At 36.9% G+C, this 18,744-nt stretch overlaps 1 non-coding gene across 1 annotated transcript; it reads right to left on the reverse strand.

Annotated features, from left to right (window-relative positions):
• Positions 1 to 17,355: 17,355 nt before the first annotated feature.
• Positions 17,356 to 17,462, reverse strand: LOC137960703 (small nucleolar RNA R71). The gene has a single exon (XR_011114253.1). It is a non-coding gene; the product is annotated as a small nucleolar RNA R71 (small nucleolar RNA).
• Positions 17,463 to 18,744: the final 1,282 nt, after the last annotated feature.

Consider the following 18,744-nt stretch of genomic DNA (forward strand, 5'->3'; position numbering starts at 1 on the left):
ACAGCGTGAACAAAGAAGGTGAACAGTAATAATATAATTTTTAACCCATCTCTTGATTTCAAATCATTCCAAACCCCTTTCCAGCAAATTTCTAGACCTCCAGCGACCCCAATCTTCCATTCCACTTTCGTATTTGAGAGATTTCTCATCAAATTCAGGGCTAAAACCCTTATTTTTTCACATTTTTCTCTCAAAACCGAACCGAGTAACAATGGTTAGGACCAAGGTGTTAAGAACCTAGCCAATACTACCCAAAAGACCGGTCTGTTAGGAGCGAAAGATATAGGTTCTTAACCCCAGGACCATAACATCACACCCCACCTTCATGAGCCGACGACCACGGCGGTACAATGACACTGGTCCGAACGCGATAATACCTAGATGCGACCTACCAGTATTTTAATCCAGCCTTTGCGCCCGCACAACAACACTGGACCGACCCATGGCTTATCACAAGGACCTACCAGTATTTTAATCTGGTCTTTACGCATCCCGGGACTCGAACTCGCGACGTGGGAGCCCTCTCTGATACCAAATGTTAAGCACCTAGCCAATACTACCCAAAATACCGACCTGTTAGGAGCGGAAGACATAGGTACTTAACCCCAGGACCATAACACAAGGTCATCACCAGGAAGAAGATATAAGGAAGGAGAGGATACTTTTGAGGAATTTCCCAATTGAAGGGAACATTGCCAACACGGCTTCAAATAGATAAGTATTTCCAATATTTTGCCTCCAATAGCATAATTGAGCCCAGTAAGATCGATTTGTCCTTTTTGTTAAGAGACACCCATGTGTGTAGGGGTGGCATGAATAGTAAATAAGGAGAAATTTCATAGAGAACATAGAATTATAATTATGTTAGCTATTGTATGTCCTCTTACATCTTTTTACTTTTGAATCATGTAGCCCTAAAGGTATTGTAGTCATTGTAAACACCTTCACACAACTATAAATATAACCTCAAGGAATGGGGAGCATTCAAACCTCTTCCTCTTGGCTCAAATTCGTCCATACACCTCTATCTATTTTCCTCTTACTTCTCTCTCTTGGTTTCTTCTCTCCTCTCTCTCAAGAGAGCATTCAAACCTCTTCCTCTTGGCTCAAATTCGTCCATACACCTCTATCTATTTTCCTCTTACTTCTCTCTCTTGGTTTCTTCTCTCCTCTCTCCCAAGAGCTAAAGTTCCTCTCTTCTCACCTTCCCTAGAGATCTCTTGGGTTTATGTGTTGGCCCTAGTAATTAACTTGGTATCAAAGAGGGCAAATATCTGAGATTTAAAAGGACAAGAATATGGAGAAGAAAGGGAGGAAGAAGAAAAAAAAGAAAAAAGAGGAGTTTCTCGTTTTTCGTAAGTCTTTTTTTCCTATTACTCTTTTCCATTAGATGTTTTACTCTCTTATCACATGTGTTCTATAGAAAATTATATACTATTGGAAAGAAATTTTAATATGATTTCCAACTCAATAAGAATAGTTGAAATCAGATTTTTATAAAAAGAGAAATCGACATTTGAAACAGTAAAGGTCAAGCAGTAGAAAAGTTTCATGTAGCTGTAGAAAGCCTCAAATTCATGAATGGTTTGTACCAATATTACTGAAGATTTATATTGAGAATTACATCTCAAAAGAAATATATTTGAGTCTATTTTATAACCCAATAAACCTTTTCTCAAGCTGATATTTCTATAGAAATATATCCACATTGCAAGAACTGAAGGTCATGCTGGTATTTTGTTGCATGTGTAGATCCGAATTTAAGCCAAATTTTCTGCTTCACTTTTTGAGTTTCTAGTCTTGGTTGAGTTTCCTATTTTTTTTTTCAAAATCTAGTCAATATTTTAATAGTTTGAGTACCTTTCCTTTCTTAATTTTTTTTGTTTTGTTTGTTCTCACATTACATTAGTTTCCTTAAGAGAAGTGTTTCCCATTTTGAGTTTATTTTTTCTTTTTTTTTGCCAGGGTCTGAAAATTTTCAAATAGAAAGTCTTGTTTGCTCATTCTAAATTCTAAATCATAGTGTCCTAAAACCTCCCTCATTCCATAAATTATCTCTTGAATATTTTCTTTTCAAATTGGTCAAGTTGTATTAAAAAGTAATTGCCATATATGAGAAGTCTATGTTTAAAAAGTGTCCATGATTATGTTCCATCTCAAAAATTTCTTATTAAGTTTTTTTTAAGTTTCCTTAATCATCATATTCATAGAAGAATTATTATTTTTATCTCCCTCTTGAGTCAAACTTGGTTACCCCCAAAAGTCATACTTGCTCAAATTTGTTAAGTTAATTGAATACTCCCACTACAATCTTCTTCATATTGTAGTGGTGGTTATTTTCTCTACTTTTCATACCCCATTACCCTTTTACTCGGTTGCCTTTCTCCTAGCATCCTTTTGTTATACTCTTTTACTCTCTTAGGCCAATCCCTTGGTGCATTGCTTTGGTTGGTCTTCTATTTTTATATATGGGTGTTTTAAAGTCTATTGAGACTTTTTTATTGGTACCCTTCAGGTTTTTATCGCCTTTTTTGAGTGACTGGCATTACTCTTTTAATGATTATTATCACTATTTTTTTCAAAATCCTTTGTGGTTGGTTTCTATTGTTTCTTTATCACTCATGTTTACTCTTTGAGAGTCTGAGTCCGATTGATACTTATCCTTGGGACACTTTGATGGGGAAGACAATTACTACAACTAATTTTTTTTTGTTTCAAGTTGGTACTATTGTCATTACCTCCTAGTTTGAGGGGGAGAATAGAAGGAGAAGTATGAAATATAAGATTGGATTGGAAGTTGAGTGTTGCAGTGGTTGTGCCTCTTTGCAAATTGAAATATAGATGTTATTATCATTTGAGAAGAAGCATAATCTACCATGAAGAATTTCATGTGTTGTGGTAATTAAATTTTATGTGACTAGAATATCCAAGGGGGAGAACAAGATAAAGACTACAAGCTAGATGTGAATAAGAACAAGATGGATCAAAGCAAGGCAGTATAATTTTCTTTTTCAGGTACAGTAGTTTCTTGACCAAGATTATTTGCCAGTGAAGTTACAAACACCTGTTTGAGAGGGAGTGTCAAAGACACCCGTGTGTGTAGGGGTGGCATGGCTAGTAAATGTTGAATTTATGGAAAAGTGAAATACTTCATTGACATCAATAACTTGTTGTAATCAGAGTACATGAACTTCTATTTATAATAGAGGAAGGTAGTAGAGTCCAATTACAATAAAACTATCCTTGTCCTAATTACACCCGAACTCTAACACTTAAGGTAAGTCCTAACATAATTAGGTAACTCAATATTGATAAAAGACAAATATAAATGAAACTAAAACTCTTCTTGGTCGTGACCCTAAGATAAAGATACTTTTGTGAGTCCTTCTTGATCTTCCAACTGATGATATAAGGATGTCAGCTCTTGGTAATCATTGTGGGTCCTACTTCTTATGGGTTTGGGCCCATCTTGTGGGCCTTCCTTGGTCATGTGGCCCATCTTATAATAATCTTACATATGTGGGCCTTCCTTGGTCGTTTGGGCTTGATCTTATCTTCCAACAGTAAATAAGAAGAACTTCCATAGAGATGACATATAATTATAATTATGAAAGCTGGTGTATATTTTCTTATGCCTTTTTCCTTTAGAAGCATGTGGCCCTAAGGACATTGTAGTCATTTTAAACACCTACACACAACTATAAATATAAACTCAAGGCATGGGGTAGAGCATTTAAGCTTCTTCGTCTTGGCTCCAATTCATCCATACACATCTCTCTCTTTTCCTCTTCTTTCTCTCACTTGGTTTCTTCTCTCCTCTCCCAAGAGCTACATTTCCACTCTTCTCTCATTCCCTTGAAATCTCTTGGGTTTATGTGTTGGCCCTAGAAATCAACATTTTTTAAAATGAAAGATTCTTGATTTTGAAAGAATATATAGATCTTACATGGGCATATTGGAAAGTGAAGAAGAAATTTATCCTCTCTTGGTTAAAGTCTTCTACAGTAACCTTGAGGTAGAAGAGTTCTCCTCATGCAATCTCAGGCTCACAAGCTATGTCAAAAATACGAACATCTCAATCAAGACTAGTGAGCTTAGTGCATGGCTTGACAATGTCAATGGGATTTGCCAAATTCATCAAAGAGAGATGGCCTATGGAGCTCCATAGAGACTGCCCTCAAAACATCCAAGATGCCATCCAATTGACTTTTGGTTAGATGTGTGGAAGCTCCTATGAAGTTAAAATCAAAGACTTAAGCATGGAGCATCGAGTCTTCATGGAAATTGTGACATGCTTCCTCAATTAAAGGAAAGGCACATTCTCTCACCTCACCACCGTCGATATCTTCTAGCTTTGGGCGATCATCAAGAAAGTTCCACTCAATTATAGCTACATTATGGCAAACTGCATGATGGATATTGTTGGAAGATGGGCTCAAGCCCACAAGCTCAAGGCTAGAAGCCCACTTGTCAAAGGAGTGGCAAAGTGGCTATTTATGTTATGTTCCATAAGGATGGCATGAAGATGTAAATACATTATCTTAGTATGTCTTTTAATCTATTGAGTTGTAACCCTAAGGGCTTTGTAACACTATAAATAAGAGCGTTGGCTAAGAGGTAAGGCATTCAAGCCTTCTCCTCTCTTTGAGAAAACATCCAGCCACTCTCTCTTCTCCCTTGATGCATTCTCTCCTTCCCTTAATCCAAACTCTCCACTCAAACGTCCTTCTCCTTTTTCCCTCTTCTCTCTCTTCTCTCCTTCTTCTTCCACGTTAACATAGAGTCATTATCATGGTGTCCTAACTTCTACATGGTATCAGAGCTTGGAGGTTAGGATCCATATTCAAGTAGTTATGTCATCCATTCAAGAAGTTGTGTATAGAAGGAGTTCTGCCATGAAGAGATAGGTAAAATCTGTTTTTTTTCATATTCTCTCTTTACGGTTTCATTTTTTCCCTCTTCTTGAATTCTTGATTCACGTCAAGGCAAGATAATCTTAATAAGCATAGTGAAGATTTATCTTGTATGACTAAAAGGATATTGTAGTCTCGATCATTTTGTATAAAAAATTACATGATTGATCAAAGATTATTTTTTTCTGTTTGATATTTGGATTTAGTTACCTTTATGTAACGGGAATCAAACATTGTTGATATGGGATTCCAGCATATGTTGTTGTCAATTCTATAATCTAACGTTACTCATGGGAGTGTGTTATGTTGTTGGATGACCGTTATATGTTTGATGAAATTCCAGCACTCACTTATCCCTATTATTTTTCCATTTGAACTTCAGCAATTAAATCCTTTTTTGTGTTGAAGTATTCCCATGAGTTGAAATTTATTTTGCCAAGAAATTGCTCTCAGTTTGCCAAGAAGGCCTTGTCTAAAGTTTCTCTTGGTTTTGTGGTTGAGTTTGGATTAAGGATAAGAGTTGCATCTATTCTTTTCTCTCTATTTTTTTAATAAATATAAGAGAAGTTGAGTAGTGGCTGGTTCTTGTTATCACTTGACAAAAACACCAATTTTTCCATGATTTGGTGCTTATTCTCATGAAAATATTCTCTACTTATTTTTGGTGGCTAATTTGGTCTACGGGTGCTTCAAACCCTTTGACAATTGACCTCACTAGTTGATTTGCGTCAACATGGAAAGTGGACATATGAGTAATAAGAGTGACATACTCTGAATTACTACAATTCCACTAAGAGTCATTTCCAATTAGCTCAGATGGTCACAATCAGTACGGAGGGTTCTCATTACTCGTGACCTTCTCAGTCATGTTATCAAAATCCCTCCGATTGATGAAGAAGATGAAGTCTACCAAAAATAGGTAAAAAATGATAACATGGTTATCAGTTGGCTTATTAACAACATGGAAGAGCATGTCGCTAAAAATGTGGTCCACTTGGAAACTTCCAAGGATATTTGGGACACATGTTCTAAGCTCTATTCCAGTATCACCTCCTTGCAAAGAGTATATGATGTTTTCCAAAGTATGCTGGCTACCAAACAAGGAGATAATATCCACGAATTTTTTGCCCGATTTCATGGTCTTCTCCAAGAATGGAAAATTGCTCAACCATACTCTACCAACATTGTTGTTCAAGAAAAATAGTGTGAAGCCCTGGCAGTGGCTATGTGCCTTGACAATATTAAGCCATATCTAGAGGTGGCTAAGACTTAGCTTCTTAGTTCCTCTGCCCTTCCCTCTTTTGGTGACATCAGTGCTACTTTGTTACGGATTGTTGATCCATCTCCTCCTTCTCTGATTGATGCTCCAGCAACTATGTTCACTGGTAATCGGGGTACATCATCCCTTGTTCGAGGATGTAGCAGAAATACTAGAGGAGGTCGTAATAGAGGTGGTCTAATGGGTCCAACCCATTCCTGCATTGAGCCTCAATTGTGTACTTACTGTGGTGGTCAGAATCACCTTGTGGATTCATGTTGGAAACTGCATGGCAAGCCTGATTGGGCGATATCCAATCTACCCTCAGTTAATGTTGAGAAAATGGAGGATAGGACCGATTCTCATTCTCGGAATGTGACTATTTCTACAGAAGACTATGCTACAATTCAGAAGCTGAAATCCTTATTAGATCAATTCTCTACTCCACCAGGCCCTACTGCTACCACTACCGTTGCCTCAGGTATGCTTTCTTCCGCTTCAATCCATTCCTCTTGGATCATTGACTTTGGGGCTTCCGAACACTTGTTAGGTAACAAACACATGCTTCATTCATTGTCTTCTTGTCTTCCTCATAAACTTGCCACTATTGCTAATGGTTTCCAAACCAAGGTGCTTGGCAAGGGTTCCTCCTCTCTTACCGTGTCTATTCCTCTCCAAGATGTGTTATTCGTTCCTCAATTTTCGTTAAATTTTCTCTCTGTTAGTCAATTAACCAAACAATTAAATTGTTTTGTCACCTTCTCAGCATCTTCGTGTATATTTCAGGATCTAACTACGAAACAGGTGATTGGTGGCGGCCATGAAAAAGGGGGTTTATACTATTTTACTCTTCCACCAATAGCTACTATTTCATCCACTACATCTGAGTCTTAACTGTGGCACAACTGGCTTGGTCATCCATCTACCTCGTTACTTCAGTCTTTAATTCTCTCTCTTAAATCTTTGTCTAATTTCAATTGTGAGGCATGTCAATTAAGTAAGCCTGTTAGGAGTACATATTCTTCTCATCTTACAACTACTAGTACTGCTCCGTTTGCATTAATACATTCTGATGTATGGGGCCCTTTAAAGGTCTCTAACATTTCTCAGGTTCAATATTTTGTTGCTTTTGTGGACGATTTTACCCAAGTGACTTGGTTTTTTTTGTTTAAAGAATGATCAGAAATTTTTTCTATTTTTAAGAACTTTCATGCAATGGTTCTAATGCAATTTGAAAAAAAAAATTCAAATCCTTAGATCCGATAATGCTAAGGAATATTTTTCTCATGAGCTTAAATCATTTTGTGAGGGTAATGGGCTTCTTCTCAAACATCCTATATCTATACACCTCAACAAAATGGTGTTACTGAATGAAAGAATCGTCACCTCCGTGAAGTTGCTCGGGGCCTCCTATACTCCATGAAGGTACCCTACTTTTATTGGCCTCATGCTATTCTTACAACATACTTTCTCATCAATGGGTTACCTTCATCATTACTTAGAAATCAAACTCCGTATTTTGTTTTGCTTCATGGTGAAGATCCATTTTATTGTCCTCTTAAAGTTTTTGGTTGCACATATTTTGTTCATGATACTTCACCACATAAAAGTAAACTTGATCCTCGATCTCTGAGGTGTGTTTTTTTGGGTATTCTTGAACACAGAAATGATATATTTGTTATAATCCTACACTGCATAGGTTGATGGTATCTCGGGATGTGACTTTCATTGAAGACACTTCGTTCTACTCCTCACATGAGGCTCCTCCAGGGTTTACATTTCCTCCTACCACTCCATACCCTCTTCTGCCATTTAATGAAGATATTACTCAACCCCCTGAAGCACTGACTGTCCCCTCACATGTGGAGTTGTCCGATCCACCCGAGGCAAATCTTTCTCTTCCTGCTATGTTTGGGCCTAAATTTGATACTCGGCCTATTGTGTTGCAAAAGGAAACCAGTTCTTGTACTACGTCTCATCCAATTGCCAATTTTATGTCTTCTCACCACTTATCTTCTAACTGTGTTCAGTTTCTTGCTTCTCTTTCATATGTTTCCATACCACAATCCTATCAGGAGGCCTTGAAGCATCCAGGATGGAAGGCGGCTATGGATGAAGAAATGCATGAATTAGATGAAAATCAAATATGGACATTAGCATCTCTCCCAAAAGGGAAAAGACAGGTTGGTTGCAGATTGATTTTTTCGGTGAAACACAACCCAGATGGGTCAGTTGTTTGCCTTAAAGCACACCTAGTTGCAAAAGGTTATACTCATTGCTATGGGATAGATTATGAAGAGACTTTCTCTCTGGTTTCAAAAATGAACTCAGTACGTATCATCCTCTCTATTGCTGCTAACTCATCCTGGCCAGTATATCAGCTCGATGTAAAAAATGCATTTTTAAATGGTGATATACGGGAAGAAATTTATATGGTCCAACCACCAAGATATGTGGTTGAGGGAGAGTCCGTATGCCGGTTAAAGAAATCTTTATATGGGCTTAAACAATCTTCCCGGGCCTGGTTTGATAAATTCAATCAAGCGCTTCTACGATTTGGCTTTCATAGATGCTTGGTTGATCACTCAGTATATGTTAAAGATACTATCAAAGGGAAGATATTATTGGCCGTGTATGTTGATGATATTATCTTGACTAGGAATGATGATCATAGTATACAAGAAGTGAATAATATGATATGTCAAGAGTTCAAGACTAAAGATTTGGGTAAGCTCAAATATTTTCTGGGTATAGAAGTCCTTCAGTCAAACCATGGAATAGTATTGTCTCAAAGAAAATACGTCTTGGATCTTCTTGAAGAAACACAAATGAAGGGTGGTAGACCAGTTGATACACCTATGGATACGAATGAAAAATTGTGTGCCACAACTGGAGAAGATGTTGAAACTAGCAAATATCAAAGGCTTGTGGGAAAATTGATCTATCTCATAGTAACCAGGCTGGATATATCATATGTTATGAGCGTGGTAAGTCTATTCATGCACAAACCATAAATTACTCACTGAGAAGCGTTGGAGAGAATACTATGATACTTAAAAGGTGCTCCAGGAAGAGCATTGCTATATAAACAACGTGGTCACTTCAATATAGAAGGCTTCTTAGATGCAGATTGGGTTGGATCACCCGATGATAGAAAATCTACGTCTGGGTATTGTACCCTTGTTGGGGGGAACTCGATCACATGAAAAAACAAAAAGCAAAACATGGTTGCAAGATCTAGTGCTGAAGCAGAATACCGAGTGACGGCCCACACTGTAAGTGAACTTTTATGCATAAAGACTCTTCTTACCGAATTGGCATTTTATAAAGGAGGTTTTATGGGCCTACATAGTGATAATCAAGCAGCTATTCATATTACGTCAAATCCAGTCTTCCATGAAAGAACTAAACATATTGAAGTGGATTATCATTTTATACGGGAATAGTTTCAAGCAGGAATAATTTCTCTCAAGTATGGTTCATGTCAAGAGCAATTAGCTGATATCCTCACCAAACTGGTTTCATCCAAAATTCTATCTTATATAGGTGGCAAGATAGGTATTTATGATGTATTTTCTCCTACAGCTTGAGGGGGAGTGTTGGAAGATGGGCTCAAACCCACAAGCTCAAGGCTAGAAGCCCACATGTCAAAGGAGTGGCAAAGTGGTTATTTATGGTATGTTCCATAAGGATGGCATGAAGATGTAAATACATTGTATTAGTATGTCTTTTAATCTATTGAGTTGTAACCCTAAGGGCTTTGTAACACTATAAAGAAAGAGCATTGGCTAAGAGGTAAGGCATTCAAGCCTTCTCCTCTCTTTGAGAAAATGTCCAACCACCCTCTCTTCTCCCTTGACGCATTCTCTCCTTCCCTTAATCCAAACTCTCCTCTCTAATATCCTTCTCCTTTGTCCCTCTTCTCTCTCCTCTCTCCTTCTTCTTCCACGTTAACCTAGAGTCATTCTCATGGAGTCCTAACTTCTACAGATATAGCCACCAGTTCTAGAGCTGACAACCTACCATTTGCACAAGAAATCACTACTGTCTTCAGCCAGAGCAAAGTGGACTTGTTGAATGAGGATTTTTTGGACATGATTATGAAGATGTCCATCGAGGATATTAAGATTGAAAAGTTTGGCTTTGCCAAGTGGTGAGGTCAAAGGATTCAAAAGTGTTGAATTTATGGAAAAGAGAAAATTTTCACTAACTTGATGTAATTTGAGTACATGAGCCTCTATTTATAATAGAGGAAAGTAGTAAAATCCTATAATAATTAAACTATCCTTATCCCAGTTACACCCAAAGTTAACACTAAAAGATAAGTCCTAGAGAAATTGAACAACTGAACATAAATAGAAGAAAACATAACTAAAATACCTTTTAACTGAAACTCTTTTGTGAGAACTCCTTCCATAATAATTTGGCTTTGTAAGACTTCTTATTGTGAAAGTCATGTAAGACTCTTTCATATATGTTCTTCAACTCTCCCCCTCAAGTTGGAGTTTATAACCTCAACTTGCAATGAAAATGATTCTTGGTCTTCAATTTTTCATTTGTTGAAATTGTTTTTCATAGATGCAAACACTTGATTTTTTATGCTCCCCCTTTCTTGAATATTTTAGTCACACAAATTACAACAACATGTGAAATAAATTACTTCTTTCTTGTAGTTCTTCTTCTACTTCTTCCCCTCAAGATGGAAAGTATCGATTTAATCCTAGCTTGAAACTAAAACATAACTGTATTTATTATTTCCTCTATCAATGTATCCCAAGAATAAGAACTCAATCGGACACAAACTCTCAAAGATTAAGATGGGTGATGTATGTATAAAAAAAGGTTGAAACCAACCTCATAGGATTTCAAACAAAAGTAGTGATAATAATTACTAAAAAGGATGATACCTGTCACTCAAAAGACGGTGATAAAAACTCAGTAAAGGGTACTCATAAAAATTCTCAATCGACTTAAAACACCCATATGTATATAAAAAGTGAAACCAACCAAAGCAGTACACAAGAGGTTAGCCCAAAGGGATATACGAGAGTAAAAAAAGGATGGTAGGAGAAAACTAATCGATAAAAAGGGGAATGTAACGAAGGAAAAATAACCATCTTGATAATAAGAAGGAGTCTACATTGATAGAAAATAACTTAAGAAATTTTACCAATTTTGACCTCAAGAAAATTTCATGAGGGTGACAAAAAAAAATTGGAGTTGACAATGCAAAAGTTATACAATCAAGTAACAAAAACACAAAACTTGAAAACAACATTGACTATGGAACTCTGATAATTGCATAACTTAACTTACAAGTTTCTATTTCAAGATTGATCAGTCCACATGAGGAAAGTTTCTAATAAAATACTCAAAAAATTCCTATCTGAAATACTTTCCATATTTTTCAGAATCAAAACACAAACTTTCCATTGATAGACTTTCTTGAATTAGTAGTACTTTCTTAAATTAGACTTTCCAAAGATAAGAGATTTATGGGATAAAAATAGGCTTTAAAAAAGTACATAGTGTTGAATTAAAACAAAAAATATTTGATTAGAAGACAAATTTGGCTAAAAAACTAGGATTTTAGGAGAAATGGACCTGAAGAGATAATAGGAGAGAAAATAGAAAAAAAAAATATTTTTGGCTAAACTGACCTTTGGTACTTCTGATATCAATATCTACAAAAATATAGCTCTTAATGACAAAAAAAAATTTTTATAAGAAACTAGACTCGATGAGCTTTAATTTGATAACTAATTTGACACAAAAATGTTCGTTCTTGAATCTTTTATGACCTCTTTATTGTCTTTCTTCTATAGATTACCCTTGTTGTCTCCATTGTGAATATCTCTTTAAATATAGATCAGGTTGATTTGAAAATTTCTCCTTATGATACTAGAATTTAATAAATTTCATCCAAGGCCTCACTTAATAAAATATAATTCTTTTTTCATAAATAATCTGATAGATTTTGGACTCTGTAATCTGGCTGTACTGAGTACTTTCTTCTTTGGCCAGCATGACCAATGATTCCTCCGAGATCGATATCTCCCTCTATAAAACTCAGATTGAGAATTGGTTGAATAGGTAAGAAAATATACTTACTTGTATTTAATTTGATATATAATTATCCATATAAAGTCTCATTTTTTATGGCATAAAATGGCTCGAAAGTTGAAGTTTTTTTGCTAGTGTTCGAACCTCTCTTGCAGTCTGACCGTTGCTACTTCAAATATCAATTTCTCTTTGTATAAAAATCCGATTGAAAAAATTAATTTTGCATTGGAAATTAAACTGGAATTTATTTCCTTAAATATATAATTTCATATATTAAAATCTCAATATAGAGGTGTAAGAATTAGGAGTAGAAAGAGAGAGAAAAAAAGATACAATACGAACCTTAACTACCAGAGATAATATATTAGAAAATGATCACATTATCTCCGTGGGTTGACCAAGTCAAGTCACATAACGTACTCTGATACTATTTTGATTTTATTTAAAAGATAAAAATTTCACTAACTTGATGCAATTTGAGTACATGAGCCTCTATTTATAATAGAGGAAAGTAGTAGAATACAATTATAAACAAACTACCCTTATCCCAGTTACACCCAAAGTTAAATACTAAAAGATAAGTTCTAGAGAAAATGAAAAACTGAACATAAATAGAAGTCTAATATAACTAAAACACCTTTTAACTAAAATTCTTCTCTAATACCTCCTTCCATCATAATTTTGTCTCTGTAAGACTTCTTATTGTGTGAGTCATGTAAGACTCTTTCTTATCTTCTCTTCAACAAAAAGGAGAAGACACCCAAGGAATGAGCCCCTCAGCATGCAACTTCCAGAGATGAGCAAAGTCCAGAGCCTCCCACAGATCAATTTGAATTTGCGAAGTGGAGAAAAATGATAGAAGGCGGCTTGTCATCCACTGATCGGCAATCACCACTAGAAGATGTAGTGGATGATGTTAGGGCTAGCCAAGTAGCTATCCTATCCACTCAAAAAGAGTTGAAGGCCAGATAGCTTAGCCAAATCCCGCCTCCATATTAGTTTTCCTAGGAGCCACCCATCTTTTTGACTCTCTATGTACATATTTTGATGATATATTTGTATGTATTCAGTTTTTTTGTTGTGTACACACTATTTTGTAAAGCATTGAAAATTCTATGATACAACCTTTGAGCCACTTTTTGTTAAATCCTATGCATTTCATTGCATTTTTTTTAGTATGATAAAAAGAGGGAGAAAGGATTACTAGGCATTCACAAAATTACAAATCTTATGGTTCAAAGGATTAAAACACACTACGCAAAGATTTAGGGGCAACTTATTTTAAAATTGCATCATTTATTTAACTCCAACCATTAGGCAAGTGTATATTTTTATCTTTCCAAGTTAGTTTTATTCATCATAAAAAAAGGGGAGATTGTTGACTACAGGTTGACTCGCACATTGCTTTGGATGATAAAAAAAAACTTAATTGATCTAACAACTTGAAAATCTAAGTATTTTAGATATTTTACCTTCAAGAGTAAATACATTTCAAGGTGTAAAGCTTCAAGCCAAAACTCAAGACCTCAAACACATTTGAAGAACGTCTCTTAAAGAAGCACCCACAAGGAAGAAAACAATGACAAGACTAGAGTTCAAGTGTAATAGACAAATGTCTAAACTCAGTCACTTTTATAAGAGATCATTCTAAACTCTCGTTCCTTAAGTACATATGTGAAATCAAAATTTTAGGTTATAATTTGCTCTTAGACATGTTGAGGGACATTATAAAAAACATTTAGAACATGCTGGAGTTTAAAAGTCTACACTTTTGAACTAGCATTGGAATGATTGATCAACCCTAGTAATGATCGAACAGTCAAAACTATGTACGTTAGAAATATAAAGCATGATCGATTAACCATAGTCGACTGATCGATCATCTAGGACATGACCATTTCGTTATATAAAGCATGACCAATCATCCCACTTGGATTGATTGATAAATATTGTCTAGACAAGTGAATTTCACAAGTAATGATCAATCATCCCACATGATTGATCAATTAGATAGCACCTTGATAGTAAAGGACATAAAACATGATCGCTCATAGGGAAATACATTTATTGATCATACTTGTATTGCACATCCAGAAGGAATCTTGATTTATCAATCATCTACTGGAAATGATCGATCAACTTAACTTTTTTGGACCAACAGTAATATATTGATCAATCAGTCAATCAATCAATAAGTTATTGTTTGATAGAAAAGTAGTTGTTATAATTGATTGATTGATCAATCAACGTACTAATTTTATTTAAATGGACAAATAACGGCTAGTTAGAGTTGGGAAAGCTACAAGTATTCCACCAAACCATGTGTAAAGAAGTGAATAAGCATTAATTGGCAAATCATCAAGCCATTAGTCTCTTGCAAATTTCCCTTAAAAGTGCTTTAGAGTGAAAGAGATTGTCTCACACTTTGAAAAATCATTTTTCTCTTTCAATAAATCCTTACATTCATATAGTCCAAGCTCCTTGATCACTTCACATTGTGATACAAAAGAGGAGGATGCTTGAATCTCTCAAGGAGAAGCATCTCTCCAAGTAAGGGTGTAATTTTTACCTTTCTTATTTGTATTTGTAAAAGGTTCATCTAGAACCTATTTAATCTAGATAGAAAGACCTAGCTAGATCTAGAGTCTAGTAGTAGTCTCTTGGGGAGATAGGGATTGTGCTAATCGTGTATTGAGCCACACGTGGCCAACGAGATCAAAATCTCTTTTATAATTTCCAGCTTTTATTGCATATAGTGAAAATTTTCAAAGCAAGGGTTCTTGAGAGGTGACTACTACTAGGGGAAAATCAATTCCAAGAAATCTATTTGTCCTTGTGGTGTTTCAATGTTATATTTAACTTGAATTGCTTGTATGTATGAATTTTTAATTACACGAACAACTCAATTTTAATTTGATTATCTCAATTCACCTCCTCTTGAGAAGCCACCTGGGCCAATGATAGATGCCATATTCTGACATGAGAACTAGGTTAATTATAATAGAATAACCTTTATAATTGTGTTATAGGTGGTTACTTATTGGTTTTCAAATGAAATGAGCATTTATTGAATTTGGCATTAATCACTGTCGATATTGCATATTTCTCCCTCCTGAATTATATTTCATTATTTTTTTAGTCTTATTTCTTCCTGAAATGCTTTTTATAGATTCAATTATGGAATTTCAGGAGAATTTGGGTGGAGAAGAAGATATTTACCAAAATGCCCTTAGTGAAATGGAGGTAATTTCTAGGGCAAATCGTTTTAAAAGAAGAAAAATCCTATTTAAAGGGGGAGGCGTCGAACGAGAGAGGGGAGGAGCGTGAAAGGAAAAGAGAGTATTGAAAAACAGAGGAGCACCGTCGACCGAAACAGGGGAGGATCCGAGAGGAGTTCCTCACCGCCGTTCGCCGGGCCACCATCGTCCACCACCATCCGGCAACCGAGAACAGACCCGAGGAGAGCTCGAGAGAGTCTCTGTCGCGGCGAGTTCACCACTGCCATTCTTTGCTCGCCAGGCAGGGAGGGGATCCGAGAGGGCTTCTCCGGTGCCACTTCTTCTTTCCGACCATCCTCCGGCGTCGTTTACATATTCCGACCAGTCCCGGAGCCATTCCGACTCCAACCGAGACTCGAGAGAGCCGGTTAGAGAACGTCAGCTCTGTTTCGCTCTTCGCCGGACGTTACCTCCGTCCGTCGGCTTCTAACCGTCGTCGGCGGTGTCGTCTCTACCTCCGGCCACTCACTATTGCTACCCGACGCCACCAATTTCCGGAAATCGCAGCACCCGTGAGAACGAGTTGCTGCCCGAGCGAGAGGAGGAAGAAGGGGAGTAATTCATCATTATTGAATTTAATTTTTCATATGGTTTGAACTTAGGTTTTGAATGTTAATTGAATTTGATTTGATAATTAAGGTTTATTTAAGATTTGTTTTCTTGATATTTGATTAAATTAGTTAATTAGGGTAAGATTATAATTGAGGTTAGATTTTGGTATTTTAATCCGATTTCTGTCTTTAACTCTAGGCGCCCGAGAGGGGCTAGACGCAAGGATTGAGAATTCGGATTCGTGGTTACGTGGCGCTCGAGAGAGGCATGAATCACGGTAAAATCCAGAGTTGACGTTTCCTGTTGTGCAAGTAGTTAATTAAATTATTGCTTGATAATTTAGGATATAATTAGTATTTAGTTCATATTAATTCATCATATTTGGTTAGGCTAGTTGACTGAAGAATACACGAAATTCAATCCTCCCTGTGGATATGACCCTCGCTTACTGCTAGATTACATGAACGATTCGTACGCTTGCGAGGTATAAAACTCGATGTAACTAAAATTCTACATCAAGTTTTTGGCGTCGTTGCCGGGGAGGCACGTATTAAGCGTATATCTTTGTTCTCCATAGTCTTAGGTTAGATTTTATTTTATTTTATTTTATTTTATTCTATTTTTATTTTATTTTAATTTTGTTTTTATTTTTTTATTTTTTTGCTTTCATAATTTTAGTTTGGTATTTTTTATGAAATTATTTTTATTTCTTCTAGTTAGTTCATATTTTTAGTAGCGAGTTTGTTAGCTTAATTTGATAGTTCATTTTGTTTCTTTTTGTGTTTTTATGCACGGGCGCCGCTCCCTAGGTGGACCATTAGCTCCCTTTGTTGAAGAGGTAGAACATATTTGTAGGAAAACACCCGAAGTCAAGTTAGGAGCTACCATAGCCAATCAGGGCGAACCATTACAATTACCTGCAGCAGGTGACCGTAGAGCCCTGAGGGATTATTCTATCCCATCCCACTTCACATCACCTTCTTGCATTATATTGCCACCCACTACTGCCGCCAGTTATGAGTTGAAACCGGGTGTGATCCAACTCCTCCCTACATTCTATGGGTTGGATAAGGAGGACCCATATTACCACATCAAGGAATTCTTAGATATTTGTGCAACTTTTAAATTCCAGAATTTCTCAGATGACTCTATCCGGTTAAGACTTTTTCCATTTTCACTTAATGATAAGGCCAAGTCTTGGCTTAATTCCTTGGAGGTGGGCAGCATTACTTCATGGGACACGTTAGTCACAAAATTTTTGTCCAAGTACTTTCCCATTCAGAGAACTACAGCCCTCAGGAGAGAAATCTCCAACTTTATGCAACAGGAGGGTGAACACTTTTATGAGGCTTGGGAGAAATGGAAGGATTTGATTCGTAGGTGTCCGCTTCATGGGTTTGAGAAATGGCATTTAGTGCAATACTTTTATCAAGGTCTTACACCCCAGGTTAGATCCATGGTAGATGCAACGAGTGGTGGGAGTTTGATGGGTAAGAGTGCTAGTGAGGCGTGGGACTTCTTTGAAACGTTGAGTGATCAATCTCAGCAATGGGGTTCGTCATTTAATGTTGATAGGAGATCCCACGAAACCAAAAGAGGGGGTCTCTACGAGGTTAGTGAAACACCTATGCTCATGGCCAAGATTGAGGGGTTGACTAGAAAAATTGATGCCCTTATGGTGTCCAAGAGTTCACCTGCTCCTAACCCATCTACTGTCTGTGCCATATGCTCTGGCTCATCTCATCCCACACAAATGTGTCCATCTAGTTCATCCTACCCAGAGCTCATTGAGGACTTGAATGCAGTCCAGAATTTTCATAGACCAAACCGAAACGATCCTTTTTCAGAAACATATAATCCGGGTTGGGCTAGGCACCCAAATTTCTCATGGTCCAAGGGCCCACAGGTTGGGGGTCCTCCAGGGTTTACTCAACCCCAAGCTCCGCGCCCACACTTCACCCAACAACCATTGATTCCACAAAAACCTTCACTTGAGGATACACTTCAATTATTCATGCAGAATACGCAGTCCTCCATTGCCAAACTTGAAATGCAAGTGAGTCAGTTGGCCAGCCACATGAGTGAACAAGCACAAAATAGACTCCCGAGTCAAACCATCCCTAACCCCAAAATCACACATGAGAGTGAGTTGAGTTCCAAACCCCACCAAGAGCAAGCAAAAGCCATAACCACCCTTAGGAGTGGTCGTGAGTTGAACAATGGGGTAGGGACCACTAAGTCTAAGGAGTCAAAGGTTGACAATGGGGACACATCATTGAGTGGTGAACCTCCAAGTTCTCCACCAACAGCCAAGCAGATCCCTAACCAAGTCCCACTAGCTCCTTATCCGCAGAGGTTATCGGGCCCACCTAGGAAAGGAGATAGCATGCATGAAACATTGGAACTGTTTAGTAAGGTTCACATTAACATTCCACTTCTTGATGCTATTAGGCAAGTCCCTGCCTATGCCTGATTTTTGAAAGACCTTTGTACACAGAAGAGAAAACAACATGTTAACAAAAAGGTCTTTCTTACTGAGAATGTAAGCTCAATTCTGAAGCATAACACTCCTCCTAAAGTTAAAGATCCTAGATGTCCCACAATTTCATGTGTCATTGGTGAACATACCATCCAGAGAGCTCTTCTTGACTTAGGAGCAAGTGTGAATTTGCTTCCTTTC

The sequence above is a fragment of the Aristolochia californica genome, unplaced genomic scaffold (assembly GCF_029961685.1).
Source record: "Aristolochia californica isolate CCGP_79_NKW_82.1479 unplaced genomic scaffold, dmAriCali1.0.hap1 SCAF_3, whole genome shotgun sequence".
NCBI classification, from domain to species: domain Eukaryota; kingdom Viridiplantae; phylum Streptophyta; class Magnoliopsida; order Piperales; family Aristolochiaceae; genus Aristolochia; species Aristolochia californica.